This window comes from Lepidochelys olivacea (genome assembly GCF_965140295.1).
Source record: "Lepidochelys olivacea isolate rLepOli2 genome assembly, chromosome: 1".
Taxonomy (NCBI): Eukaryota; Metazoa; Chordata; order Testudines; family Cheloniidae; genus Lepidochelys; species Lepidochelys olivacea.
Window position 1 is genome coordinate 182628864 of NC_140411.1, and position 13715 is coordinate 182642578.

The following is a 13715-nucleotide window of genomic DNA, read 5'->3' on the forward strand; positions in this document are numbered from 1 at the left end:
GTATAACCCCTCAGGATAAAAAGTATCTGTCATTGTCTTTAATTTTAATGGGCATTCTTGGGGATTCTTAATGATCCTCTTGACCCTGAAAAACCTGCTGAATGGCAGACCATTAATTAGTAGGTTGGAGTGAAAAGAAGTAGCATTTAGAATATTGTTCCTGTCTGATTTTTTAAGGAATATTCTCACACTTAGTTTGTCCATATACATTTCTTGGTATTAAATCCAGACAATTCGCTTCAGTGGGATTCAATGAGATAGCAAATGTGATTGATGTATATTATTTAAATAACCTATGAACTATTCAGGTTGGACTATCTTGACTTCTCTTTGAGAAAAAATAATATTGTTTGTACCTTTGATCCAAACCAAATTAGAGTAGAAATGATTCCATGTTCACAGAAATAAGTGTTTTCCCTTTGTTCCACATATAAATTCACATAAAGCTGGGCTAAATCTTAACCTATCCTTGGTGGCAATTTTCTGGAAGTAAAATTTTCTGCATAACACAGGCTACATAGTTCTCTTATACTGGACTAATTCAACTAATACATTTTACAAGGGAACCCACAAATTCTGGATCCAAGCAATAAGGTCAAATTCACTGTTGGCATAAGTGGGTGCAACTACACTTACGTCAGTAGAGCTTCACTTATTTATGCAAGGTGAAATTCTGCTGGTGCTCCAGACAGGACAAGGTGTATGTACCATTTTAAGTTCTAGTTAAATCCTCAAAACATGGGGTATGTGAAATAAAAATGATACATAGGCCTGGTGGTGTCCTCTTGCATAGGAGTATATTTTATCCAGGATTAATTTACCCACATTTTTCTACTGTCTTCTCATCCATCAATTGCTTCATTTTTTCACTACAATAACCTGAGATCCGGTGCTCATGGTGCTTCCCTTTTAAAAACTAATTAAAAATACAATAGTAATATCATCTTACATTTATGCAGCAGCACCTTTCAACAGGAAAAAATATCAGAGTGCTACCCGAACTGAACTGACAGATAAATAAAAGGATCCCTTGATACACTAAATACAATTGCCTCTTGGATGAAACACGGAACAACAGTGCACAGCAACACTACACAAATGTTTATGAAAGAAAGTGAAGAATGGCTTAACCAAATGAAATTAAATTGGCAATTTTAGGTAAGCAAAATATAATTAACCACATAGGAATTACCATTAGAAAAAGTGCCCTGGGGTCTTCAGGGATCAGAAGTAGTCAAGTCCTTGGTTTTATCTCTCATTTTGCAAAAAAAAACAACATGGTATCTTTGACTAGATAACCACACCATACCAAGGCATTGACTCAAAAGAACAGTACCACCTACTGAAACATGATCAACACATACTTTAGTAATAACATTTTTCCTCTGAGGTCTCCCATCCAAACACTACTACAATTTGACCCTGCTTGGCTTGTAAGATCTGACAGGATCACAGCCAAAGCTGGTGTAGCTGCAAACCATTGTTTTATAATACCTCACTCATTAGATAATTTCCATGCCTTTAAAAATATTAATCCCCAAATTCCTTTATTTAGAGACCTCATCAATCTCTTTTCTAACCATCAGAGTAACACATGTCTCCACTGATGACTCAACCTAAGGGAGTAAATGTACTTTTTCATTTTAAAAAAGGGTTCTGTATGCACAGATGGCCCATTATCTATCTCATTCCACTGTGTCCTTCAGATGAATTGAACGGAATATCTTTAATTTGGCAGTCAAAGGACTGAAAGTTTATTATTCATAAAAAAAAATCCATACATTTATTCGGTGCTTTACAAACTTACACATAGCAAGACAGTTTCTCAAAGACTTTGCAATTTAAAAGCCAGCTGAGTCCTACCTGGGGCTGCATAAGGGAGTTGGGGGAGCATGTCATTTCTGCAACATTGTTCAGCCCACTCCCCTTAGATTGCACAGAAGTCAACAGGAAGGATGTGGCTGGGAAGCTGGACACTGCATTATCTCCTGACAATTCTAAGAGGATTCCACCTAGTGGCTGGTATTGTGTTCCAAGATTAGGGAGGAACAACCAACCTCTACAGCCACAGGGAAAAGCTGGAAGGGAATGCAGAGGCAAATTATCACCTCTTTGTTCCCATAAGACTGTGGGGTTTTGGAAGCAAAACACCCTACTTTCTTCTGAAGATAACCTCTACCCTTTGAGGGGATAATCCAGAAGAAACTCCATAAAGGGAGGCTTGTGACAATTCCACTAGCTGTGCTGGTCTTTCCAATGGAGGAGACAGGCTGATTAGCTACACAGTACACAGTTCTACAGAAAAACGACACAGAATCCAAGACAGAAATACAACATAAGCCAATTTATTAAGTCATATTGATCAACACCCTAATACTGCAGGGTTTTTCCCTTTTAGTATATTTAACTTTAAACAGGAGAGTGTTTTCTCCTGTTAAAAGTTTCAAATGACTCGGTCTATAGAAATTCTACTACCTCCTTTGAATGACTACTCCATAGCCCAGAACACCTCATTGTTAGCAGGAAAATGTCATGTGTAGCCAGCCTCAAGCGGCTTAATCCCTTCTGGCACTCCCCAGTGTAGAGTAGAAATCTATAGGCAACTCTGTTCCCCATGCCTCGCCAGTTTGTGGAGATACTTTTTGCTGCACTGACTTTAGCATGGATAGTTATTCAGGTAGCTGCTGGGAATTCAGGGGAAAATGCCACAGACTGCAACCGTTCCTCTCCCTTCCTCCATCACCTCTAAAACCCTCTGAAGACCTAATCATGCATAATTCTACTGAAGGTTCTTCTTCAGCATGCTTTGGGGAAGGATACGGTGGAGCTGGCACTCCATTTTGTATGTGCCCCTCAGCTAGGATCCAGCCAATCACTGTTTCTTCCTCAAACAAACAGCAGCGAGTATTGTGCTCATAAGCAATGAGCACCAATAACCTAAGAACAGAGCAAAGATCCAAAGGTATGTGCAATGGGGGCATCTGAGTGCAGTGGTGTTAGCTGTGAATGTTTAGAGCTGCCACAAAGTGACATAGGGTGAGGATGTAAGAGTCTGAGGGCTTGTCTACACTTAAAATGATACAGCAGCACAACTGCTCCACTGTAGTGATTCAGTGTAGACACTACCTACGTAGATGGGAGGTATTCTCCCAGCGGCATAGGTAATCAACTCTCTGAGAGACGGTAGCCAGGTTGACGGAAGAATTCTTGCATCAACCTAGTGCTGTCTACGTGGGGATTTAGGTCAGCTTAACAACACTGCTCAGAGGGGTGGATTTTTCACACATCTTAGTGACATAATTATGCCAACCTCATTTTCTAGTGTAGATAGGAAATAAAACCAGCCTTGCATTAACCCCAACCAAGGTGTGCTGGGTCTCATCTCTATATGGTATCAGAGTGGAATTGAATAAAGATATAGCCAATCATAGGACACCCATGAAAAAACAGAAAAGGGGGGAAAGAAAAACAGAAAAGCAAGCCTCCAGCCCAGCCAGAACAGCCAAAAAGCTGCACAGAGCAAGCAGCAAAAAAGGCAGAGAAAAGGCCTGAAAACACAGAAATCTCGGAAAGAACTGCTATGGTGAATCCAGGCTTTAACAAGTAGCGAGGGTAGGAAAGTAAGGGTCATGGAAGCTAAAGCTAAGCCCACAGCAACAGCAGTTTGATTCCCTAAAGGCAAGGACCACATCACCTCATTACTCCAGACAGAAACAAAGGGGAGGGGATCTACAGTCTGGTAAAGAGAAGAGACCCAGGCTTTTGGCTAATGCCGCCCTTATCAGAATTTGATTTCCAGCCCTCTGCAGGTTGGCCACTGTAGGTAAACAGATTCTATAGCTTCCATCAGGCTTCTGGTTTAGATCAGCGATCAGAGAAGAAATAAGTTAATACCTTGCTCTTTGCAACAGAGGCCATTATCCTTTCCAGAAGTCTCAGCTGCTCAAATGAAACAGTTCAATACTGTTGAAGAACTGGATAAGAATATCATGCCAAAGTGATTTTTGAGCACATGTGATTTCACTTAACAATCAAGAGAAGGGTGAGTCAGCAAATTATTTCATAATAACTCTGTACAACCTAATCCAACACTGTCTCTGGGGAGAGGAGTGAAGAATTTAGCAGAGACAGGTTTGTTTTAGGGGCAGCCAACTATCAGAAAGTCTCCAAAATGATCCTCAACTCACACAAGACAGCCAAGAACATAAAACTCCAAAGTCATTATGTAAAGAAGCAAAAGATTCTTTTCAGGAATAACTCCGAGGAGGAACTCTCTGTAGAAACCATAGACATGGGAAGGAAAGCACCTCATGATGCCGAGAAACGTTACCAACCCAGACCAGTACAAAGAGATCCAGACAGGGCTACGCTAAAATGAAGTACAACAGGAGTATGAAAGAATACCCATGATGTGGCAAACTACCCCTCACAGCAAACGGCTTTGTCCAGCAACGGACATTACATGAAGAAAATGTCTAAAAATTGGACAATGCAGCAGTCTCCCAGTCTAAGTGTATCATAGTACATGTCTTTCAAGAAGAGGCCCTAAAAGACACTGAGATTGCACACCTGGGAGCCACAGGAGATGACCAAAAGGACCACCATGTGTCACCATAATGACCTTGGAAAAATATAAAATAGACTTCAAAACAAATACAGGCACTGGTGTAACAGTGATTCCAGAATCACTTTATAGAATGATGAAAGTACCAACACTTCAAGAGCTGAAAAGGATATTTAGAGGCCAGGACAGTCTCCATGAATGTCTAAGGAAAGTCTTTGCCCATTCTGAAACTTGGTGAAGATGACTAAATACCAAGAGATCTATGTTGTACATGGCTTACACAGTGCTTTACTTGCCCACCCACCAATCACAGCCCTAGGCTCAATTATAATAGTAGAACCAGTCATCATAGACATAGAACTTGAGATCAGGAGGCTCTTGAAAATTATTCCAAGGAATGGGGAAATTAGATGGAGAATATAACATTCAACCTTTATCAAATGCAAAGCCATTTGATCTATAACTACCCCGGGTGAAAGCAGAGCTCAGCCTCATGGGGCAAGAGTCTCATTTCCAGAATAGACATTGCAGCTGAATGGTGTGCAGGAATGGTAGTTTTTCCAAAATTAAATGACAAAATTCAGATCTGCATAGACTTTACCAAGCTCAGAGGGAATGTCTGTAGACTATGACATGTACTTCATGTGCCCCCCTTGGACAATTTAGCAAAGCACAAGTCTTCTCAAAATTGGATGCCCTCTGGGTTTTGACAGATACCACTTGCTGCAGAATCTCCTCTATTAATGACCTTCATCACAGAATTTGTAAGGTTTAGTTTCAATATTCTAGTATTAGCTACATCATCTACTCCTGAACACTTCCAGAGGAAAATGTGACAGAGGGCCTGGAAGGGGTTCTCCTTATCTACAGATCAACTCAAACCCAACATCTCTTAGCAGTCCTGGAAAGGCTGGAGAAAGCAGGCCTAGCAATTAACAACAGTGTGGATTTTCAAAAGATAGAATCAAGTTGCTAGGCCAGATCATTGATGGAGCAGGGGCCAGACCAGACCCAGAAACAGTCTAAGTGATTACCTAGATGGATGAGCCTCAGATTGTCAGTGAAGTATGTTGATTCATGGTCATGATGACACACCTGGGAAAATTCCTACGTCACTTGGCAGAGAAGTCAAAGCCACTAGAAGATCTCCTGAGTCCACAAAATCCCAAGTATAGGGGAACTAAATAGTCAGGCACTCAGAAAAATAAACTAAGACATGAGCTCTCTCCCCCAGTTTTGGTCCTTTATAAATCAAATAAAACCAAGAGTTCCAGCTGATGACTCATTCTACAGGATAGGAGCAGTCCTTCAGGAACAAACATCATCACTGTGGCACCCAGTAACCTCAAGAGCACTCACCAATGCAGAGCAGTGCTACTCACAAATAGGAAGAGAAGCCTTATCCACTACATGAGCTTGTGAACATTTCAGAGACTTTCTAGTGGGCATAAAATTGCATGTGGAAACGGACCACAAATTGTTAGTTGCTCCTCTAGGATCACAACATCTAGTTACCACCTAGGATACAACATTTTAAAATGAGACTCATAAGGTTTCAGTGCTCGATTGCTCATGTATGTTGGAAGAATCGTGACACAGCTGATACACCCTCCAGGGCTCCAATCCCAGACACACCACAGGAAGAGTGTATAGCGGAAAAACTGTTTAGAAGTATTCGTAGATGGAATACTTAGTACTTTGCCTGAAAGAATTGGAAAAGAAGCAAGAGGCAGATTAATTACTCAGCCAAGATATAATTCACTGCAAAGAAGGCTGGACAAAACAGACCAAGTCAAAACCTATATATTGGGCAATTTCCAGGGAGCTTACCATAAACAAAAGTCTGCTATTGAAGGGGTTCAGTCTGATTACCCCTACATCAGTGCTGTGGGACATCCTTGACAGACTGCATGAGACTGCAAGGAATTACAAAATTCAGGGAGAGCTCCAAATTGTCTGCTTGGGGCCTGGGCAGAGTTGAGAAATGTGATATTTTGTGCTCACATTTATGATTGTGTATTTATTTAATAATTGTCAAGGAGCACCTAAAAGAGTACCTAAAGGAAGGGTTAGGCATTCTATTTCAATGAATGTGTGTGTCAGTCTAAAGAAAATAAATAAAAATTATTTATACCCTAGAACAGACAAAACATCCACAGTAAAAATTATATAAATAACAATTATTCTGCATTTCACACCATGATTTTTTTAAAGAAACTGCACTGCAAATATTTATATATAGATGCAATATATGTAAGGATAATTATAATTTATCTATTAAATTTCAACTCTGCATCTACCTCATTTTATTTTATTCAGAACTAGAGGAAATATTTTCAGCTTGAGTTGTCTCAGGTTTTGATACTGATGATGACTTTTAACTATGAGAATAGTATGATGTTTGAATATGAAAAGCAAACATGAACTATACTCTCTGTTAAACAACATCCATTAAAGCAAATACAAGCCAACCAGAACAAATAGCTCCAGGCGAACTAGCAGAGTAAACAACATAAAGCAAAGAAAACTAGACGAGACCAGGGATAGGCTGTGTTCACTTTTTAGAAGAAGAGGTTTTAGAGCATTTCAGTGACTGCCAGCTCCATCTATTGATAGGAAATCATCCCTTACCAATGGCATAAGAAACTTTAAAATTCTGCTTAGTGTTTGGTACTGGGAGAGATGAGGACTGCAGTGCCTTATAACTTCTAATTTTTTCCTGCTGACAAACACAGCATCAAAATATTTTGGCACAATAAATAGTCTCCCACATTTTATCCGTCAGCATTTAGGGCCTGAGTCTACAATCTAATCTGCTGACACTAGAATAGATCAAATAGTATACAAACTAATTCAACTCCTTTCACAGATTGTTAATTTGTGTCTTCTGTTCACGTTTGCCTCATCAACTAGTCTGTTACTTAGGCTTTGTCCTAAGACACCTACTTATTGATTACTATTATCTTTTTTATCCAGGTAGAAACACATTGAGATTACAATCTTTTTCAATAGTGACCAGCTGTTCTTTGCAAACTGTCTGCAAAACACACACAGTTTAAGATACAATTAAAAAAACACTTATTGTCTGGATTTATTTTTAAATACAGGAAGAAACATTATCTTTGTTTCTGTTCAGTTTTGTGGTTGAACCTACTAGCTTAAGAAACAATTTACAATATTGTAGGTATGGAAACGGGATGTACCAATGATAACTTTACTTTAAAATGGCATTTTGCTATAGGTACACACACATCCAATGGTCACATTTACCGATATAATAATATGGTCTCAGATGCACTGATAATGTTGCCTCAGAAGTTGTAGTATTTTCTGTACTTCCCAAACTCAGGGACTACTACAAACAGTGAGGTAATCTTCTTTGGCAATTAGCACATTTTTAAAAGGAGCCCATATATATAGCCATGCCTAAGGGATCATTACCTTTTATCTAGAGCACTTTACTTTCAATCCTAATAATCTGCAAGAGTCTGATAAACGGGAATAAAATAGAAATCATTATGACTGTGGATAAGGCATCACGTTTACTGGAATCTGGACCTATGTACACTCCAGTGAACATCTGATGATCAAGATTCATAAAAATGACAAATGTTTTTATTTAAATTTTAAAACATAACTGTTAGACATTTCAGAGGATTTAGCCATATTGAGGTCATAATCAATTTACTGACTATAGTTTGGAGGAATAGGGCCAGAGAAAAGTAATTGTATCCCTGGCACTGGACCATCCCCTTCCACAATCCAAAGCCTGAATTCACAAAAAACCCTTAAAAGGGTGACAGCAGGGTTTGGGGAACAATGTAGTGGAGGTAGCACTGCCCACTTCTTCACTCCCTGATTCAGTTCTACTATGGGTTAGACTTTTCACCAACAGAGGAAAATTATGGGCCTCCTACTCAGTGAAGTCTTAATTCAAAAATATTTTTGGCAGGATGTGGTAAACATTGTGCAATTAGTTACTCATATTATGCCTGATCATGCAGTCTTTACTCAGGCAAAACTCTGATTACCTTCAAGGGGAGTTTGTAACAAAATAATCCAGGGGTCAGGAAACAGTCTGGTCTGTACTGTTAATGAAAAAAATGGAAATTGGGCACTAGCCATTGTGCCAATGAATACAAAATATCACAACTGTCCAATAAGCTGAGATGCCAGGATGCTGTCTAGTAAACTGAGACGAGATGTACTGTACTGTCAGTGCAGGCCTAGATGGCAGAGATTTGAGAGAGAGAGAAATGAAGCTGCAAAGTCATCTGAACTTTGCAGGCATTGATATTGTCCAGAATACTGCGGTTTCTCCTTATTCATCATAACATTACAATTAGTATTGTTGATATTAGCAACAAGTATTTACCTTTGTGCAAGATACAAAAGTTAGATGTAAAGACCAGTCCTGCAATCCATTCTCAGGCCAGACACTTGGTTTTTTACATTCTGATTCTTGAAATGCTTCAGAATGTGGCATATTGAATATCACCCAGTAAAGAAGTGATTTTATAAACAAAAACTAAGATAAGTGAATGTTAGAACTACATGTAAAGTATTATTGATGTTACGATATATTACCCTGTCCACCATCTCTCTACCCTCTCCTTCAGATTCATCCTTAGAACACCTTTCTTCTGATAGGTCTATAAATCTTAGTGATCCCCACATGGAAGAATTAATAAGAGAAGTCTGAAATTATTTAAATAAATTATATCATGGAACTGAGAAGACCTGTTAAACGTCACTGTTCAACTACAGCCTAATCAAAAATTCATTGAAGTCAATGGAAAGACCCTCACTGACGTAGGTCTGCCTGAGTCTGCCCATTGCAATCACAGGCAAGTGATCATGGGAGATATGCCCATCTGATTCCCACTCAGTGCTCCAAAGGAAGCCAAAAAACCAAAGGTTCCTGCTAATATGCCAAAGGCAATAATTCTTTCTGGACCCCATAGTAGAGATCTTGTTTAACCATTTATACGTGAGCAAGAATTGCCACAATTAATCACATTTATTTATAACTTGGGGGCTGGGGAGAGAGGAAAATTGTTGAAGGCAGTAATTATCAGTTTCTTATATACTGAGGAGGTGGGTTTTATAATCAAGCTGTGGTATTTAAACAAATGCTATATTATTAGAACAGTGCCTAGGAATTTCAACCAAGGATCAGGACCCAGTTGTATTACATGCACAGGTAAATGGGGTTTGGGTTAAGTGGAAGGATAAGTTAACAAAATAAACAAAGTTTAGCAGGAAAAATATGAAGTCAAGTTATGCAACTTAACCAACACCAGTCAGTCATTTGTGGGCCTCATACAGAAATAGTTTTTAAGGTGGGCTTGAAAGGAGGATAAGGTGGGAGCTTTCAGCTCAAGGAAAAGAGCCTATTTAACAAAACAACAACAACAAAACCTCCTCACCCCTGTCCCCAACCCAGGATTTTCTACCTGTCATACTTTGTCTGTTCATTTAAACTAAGCAGATATGTACCCACACCTTTGTGATTCCCCCTTTGATTTCTTATCCACTGTCAAAAGATTCTTCTCTAGCATTCTTTCAAGTAACAACTGTTGGAGCTGTTACTGAACCCTCCCCCCCTCACACACACACTATAAATTAATAAAATAATTATGAAAGGAAAACACTCAGTCTTTACTATGGGTGGATCATATGCAAAACAATAATATTTCCAATTTCTGAATTTCCCTGTGCAGACACTCTTTATTACCCTCAGTGCTATGGAAAAGAACTCAGCAACAGGTCCTCACTGGTCTTCATAATATGAAGTGAGGTAATATGTATGGACCAAGGGTATAGCAGGAGCATGGCCAGCGAGTCCATGCGCTGAAGAGATCTACTTGGTCAAAATCGTGTAGGTATGTGTGGACCAGAAGACTGTGTCCACTTCTTCTTACAATTTATACTAGTGCCTGCAACCCTACTGCACAAACATCTTGGCCAGCTTGGGCTGATGATGTTGTCCTTTGTCCCTGTGGTGTGTTAGTACTGAGCAAAACCCTTCCATGTGAGCATTAGTCTTTCCCCAGAATTTGGCACTTATTCTTTATTGCTAATGAACTACAAGTTACCATGATAGTTCTCAGAGTTATCTCATCATTTCTCAGTTGGAAGCAATCTCACAAGCTCTAGTGGTGATAAATCAAATTATTTTGAAGATCCATTGCTCTAGCAGAATTTTTATACTAAGAAACTCTACATGCTCAGATAGCAGTTTCTGAAGAATTCTCATATATCTTCCAAAGAACAGGTTAGACAAACATCTGTCAGGGGTGGCCTAGGCATAATTAATTCTGTCTTAGTGCAGGGGGAGGGAATAGATGACCTCTTGAGGTCCCTCCCAGTCCTACGTTTCTATGATTCTTTTTCAAATCCTGTTGTGTTTTTAAAAATGTGTTATTCTTTGTAAATAGATCAGTTGTAAATTTATCGAGATGAAATGTCCTCCACCTCCTATTATAAAAAAAAGTTTGACTTTCTAACATGGGCCCCAGTTTAGGAGAACACTTAATCATGTGTTTAAATCCATCCCATTTTAAGAAAGCTTCAATAGGACTTACACACACGTACAAACTTAACTTTCAGCATAACTGCTTTAGTGAATCGGTGGCTGACACACTAATTACTCCTTGTTAGGAGTCAAATGCTTTGTTAACAGATTCACCTTTACTTACAAAAACCTATAATGAGTTCAAAGGGCATAGAGAGTCACCTAATAATGGTGTCATATCTTCCTCTACGGTAATCTTAGGCCCTGATTTACAAATACGTATGCAAATAAATAGTTGAACATAACAAAAAAATTAGGTTAATCAACTCAGTGGGATTACCTATGTGCAACCAGTTACTCATATATGTAAGTATTTCTAGACTCACGGCATTCAGCATACTGCAATTTACTCTTCATGAGCCCACCCCTACGTCCACACAGAGCCCCACTGAAGTTAATGGGGCTCTACCTGTTCTACTGGTTCACTCCTGCTAAGCAAAATTGGGGCCTTAGTTTGTTTTATAAAGTTGTCACAAGATGGAAGGGTTTTTTTCCAATATTTTTGCTTGTTTGTTTTGGGAATATATTTCTACCCAGTCTCTCCAGCAATGGTCTAGAAAGCATCTTTGTATTCTAGTGCTCAGAAAAAATAAAAAGCCTTACTAGCAAAGAAGGATTTTTGCAGAGGAAACTCAGATCACAGTCTTATATTATTGTTTACATAACACACAAAGTGTTGGATGTTTTGCAGACAAATGAAGTGACAAGGTCCCTGCTCTGAGGAATTTACAATTCAACTAGATAAGGAACCATGGGGGATAAAATGCAATTCAAAAAGCAAAGAAAGGTCCTGATCCAAAATCCCATCTTAATGTTTCTGTGAATATTTGTAATAATTTAATAAGAGATTTTGATTTTTTGATTGACTACTGCTTTTCTGTAGAGAAGATTCATACATATCAGTAATACAATAAAGACTGTTTACTTTCACAGTAAATCTCCCTATGCCAAAATGACAAAAACCTGACAAATGAAAAACAGTTATTTTTTTTCCGCAAAAACAATGAGGAGTCCGGTGGCACCTTAAAGACTAAGATTTATTTGGGCATAAGCTTTCGTGGGTAAAAAAAATTTACTTCTTCAGATGTATGGATGCACTTCTTCAGATGCATGCAAGTCTCCATGCATCTGAAGTAGATTTTTTTTACCCACAAAAGCTTATGCCCAAATAAATCTTAGTCTTTAAGGTGCCACTGGACTCCTCATTTTTGTGGACACAGACTAACATGGCTACCCCTCTGATACTTAGTCATTTTTTCCACATACTTTAACAATTTTGGAAGACCAGATTTTGAAGGTACACTTAGGTAGCATTAGGTACACTTGTCTTAAAAAAGTGTAGTTAACACTTAACTTTTTCCTATTTTCTGGCAAAATATAAATTTGATATATGTGATCAGCTTTGGGAATCACTGTTTATTAATGCTGAAATAGCAGGTGAATTGCAACATAGAGCTGAGGGAACTGGTTCAAATAAAGCTTTCCCTGAAACTTCAGCCAGAACTCCAACCAAACCTGAAACAACCTATTTTTGAAATTCAAAGTCACATTAAGTTAAATAAACGTCTAGTTAAGTTCTCTCATTCAGTTTAATTCTGCAGCCATCTCCATTCTTCAGAGTTCAGACAGAAGTGGAGTTGGAATGCTGAAATATCCCCCTGAAAGGATTTTCTTATGCAATTTCCAGTTCAGGTAGATGTAGGAAGCACTGGAAATCTCACAACAAAGTCTCTTAAAATGATCAGTCCCAAGAGGTTTAGAGAATTTGAATAAGCTTAAGGTAAACTTTTGTACCAAACTTGAAAATGAGGTTTACCCATCACTATTATTTATGATTTCAATGAATTATTATTAATGCATTTTATGATACTCATTTAAGTCTGAGATTTCATAGAATAGAAGATGTGCAATAAATTGCTTACCTTGTTGGGAATACTGCTGATATTAGTATGTGTATATATCCAAAGAGGGCAGTCAGCATTTGCTATCAGTTTTCATACAATGGTATCTCAGATGTAGTACTACATTTTACTTGGAATAGGAAATGTCTATGGTATTTACAGTAAAAGCTAACATTTTAATGGTCACCGTTATGTGTGTTTCAAAGATCTACCTGTACACACAATTTTCTACACACCAATATATTGAGTGTGGGCCTGGATAAGCCAATGTGATTGTTTCATTGTAATTGCCGTATATTTGCTCTGCTGTTTTTGTAACAGGAAATAGTACTTCTGAACTAAGTTTGTTAATATATCCTATCAGTTCTGGTTTATGAACAAAATGAAATCACAAGCTTTTGACCAGGAAGACCACTCCAGAGGTGTGCACCCTTAACATTTCAAGCTGCATTATTTGCCACAGTACTGAGACACTGAGGAAATAAATTAGTGTCAAAAGGGGAATAAGACCAAAGTAGAACCATGATAGGGAGTAGCACGGGTCAGGGGCACAAGATAATTTAGTCATAATGCCAGTGGTAGCACTCCATATATAGAGCCCTATGTCATAAGTCTTGACAACAATATTATGATTATATTAAACAGAACTAAACATTGCTGTGTTTGCACATTT